Source organism: Malurus melanocephalus, unplaced genomic scaffold (genome assembly GCF_030028575.1).
Source record: "Malurus melanocephalus ecotype Western Australia unplaced genomic scaffold, MMel_1.1 scaffold_411, whole genome shotgun sequence".
Lineage (NCBI taxonomy): Eukaryota > Metazoa > Chordata > Aves > Passeriformes > Maluridae > Malurus > Malurus melanocephalus.
This window is the reverse complement of record NW_026623643.1, coordinates 499,357-499,564: the sequence shown is the minus strand read 5'-3', so window position 1 is coordinate 499,564 and position 208 is coordinate 499,357.

Genomic DNA, 208 nt, shown 5'->3' with positions numbered 1-208 from the left:
AACAAAGGAGTGGGCGAGCCGGGCCCGTGCGCCAGGGGCCAATGGGCGAGCGGGCCCGTGAGGCAGGAGCCAATGGGCGAGCGGGCCCGTGAGGCGGGAGCCAATGGGCGAGCAGCCACGGTCCCACGGTAGCCTCGGAGCGCGCTCGGGCCGGCCCCGCCGCGGGATCCGCGTGGGCCGGAGGCGCCGGCGCTGAGGGACGGCCCCG